Source organism: Zootoca vivipara, chromosome 13, assembly GCF_963506605.1.
Source record: "Zootoca vivipara chromosome 13, rZooViv1.1, whole genome shotgun sequence".
NCBI classification, from domain to species: domain Eukaryota; kingdom Metazoa; phylum Chordata; class Lepidosauria; order Squamata; family Lacertidae; genus Zootoca; species Zootoca vivipara.
Genome location: NC_083288.1, coordinates 12,870,507 through 12,872,191, shown reverse-complemented (window position 1 = coordinate 12,872,191; position 1,685 = coordinate 12,870,507).

Sequence of the window (1,685 nt, the reverse complement as noted above, 5' to 3'; positions counted from 1 at the left end):
GATGCTTTGCTATCGCGGGCCTTCCCCCACCCCCCCAGCCCCCATGCGTCACCCGCCTCTCCCTCTCTCTGGGATTGGGAGGCAGTCATATGATCTGTTGCTTAAGTCGATTTGCAAAACGCGCACATGACACCGGCAGTTCAAATGCGCTTTGTTGCGCACGTGACGAGGCCGGGAAGGGAAGAGGTTTTTTTTAAAAAAATATTTTTTTATTTCCTTTTTGCAGGCTGAACATCGGCTCAGGCTCTCCGGAACTTCTGGTTTTCCACGCCAGGGCTCAGCCCCGGAAGTGGTAACGAAGAAAGAGTGCCTCTGAGAGCGTGCCGATTGCTTAGCTTGCGGCGCCGTGCGCCTGCCCTGGTTTCCTATTATCTAGTTGTTGGTGTCTGTATGACATATACACAACGGCAGCGTTACTGCCGTGAAACACGTGTAAATAAATTAGGCTTTAGGATGATAAAGGTCATTAGGATCATAAAAAGATTGGGCCTCACTAGGTCTTCCCAAGGGTCTGTTTATTACTGCATGCTGTTTGCAATGCATTTTTGCCAGTGGTGTAAAGTTTTTGTTTCGCTTCTGTAATTGTACAGTACTGACTGAATAAGCCGCCGTTTCAAAAGTATTACTTGTAGGGAAGAGCTCTGGGTCCTCGCGCAAGAATCCAGATCAATGAAACACCCTTTGGACAATTAGGTACAGTATTTAGGCAATTCCCTAATTCATTTTCAAGCGAGCACTGGAAGGCGATTCCCATCCCTGGGGTTCCGCTGCGCCGCAGATCTTCAAATATATTCATGGCAGGTTTGGGGGGCAAACTAATTTTTTGCTCCCGTTTCCATAGCTGCCAAGTTTTCCCTTTTCTCGCGAGGAAGCCTATTCAGCATAAGGGAAAATCCCTTAAAAAAGGGATAACTTGGCAGCTATGCGTTTCCTGTTTTTCCCCTCCCCTTGCTTTTAACAAAGAACTTCTGAAGTCGCCATTTAAAGTCAATAGGTGGGCGTGCAACTGCAGAGCCACTAGAGGGCGCGTGAAGACTCACATTTACAATCAGCAGCGTGTTCCCGTTAGCATGCAGAGCTTTTTCACATCAACCTGCACTCTTAACAAGAATTTGTATTTTATTTTATTGTAATGTACTATGGTGGAGCAATCCATCTCGTGGATCCCCTACTCCTGCAGGAGTCTCAGCTGGTACCTAGCTTAGATGAGTTGGATATAATTTATTTTTGAGAAGGACAGAAAGAGCATCAGTAAACTGCACCAGTCCGTACTGCAATTTTTAATTATTATGTTAGGAATTAGCACCCTTCCATTCCACCTGAGGCTTTAGCCCTAAAGTGGCTAAACAGTAAAATCCATGCAATAATGTTAAAAATTAGAAAGTAGGCATGTATGAGAGAGTTCTATCTGAATTTCCCTTTTGCTTAGTTTAGGCTCTTTACCCCTACAGATCTGGCTATTATTGCAAGCAGTTCTGTACCTTTGTGAAGCTTGATGTTTTCTGCAACTTTTTAAGTGGGTGCAGTGTTGGAGGACTAAGAGATTGCAGTTTACTTTGCAAATAATTTAAAAAGGGGAAATGCTATAAAGGGGTTCTGAGTCAATGTCATTTCTGAACAGCTCTGGGCAGCATCCATGCCCATTTTGAGTGTGCATTTTGTGGGTGACTCCCCCGCCTCTTTTA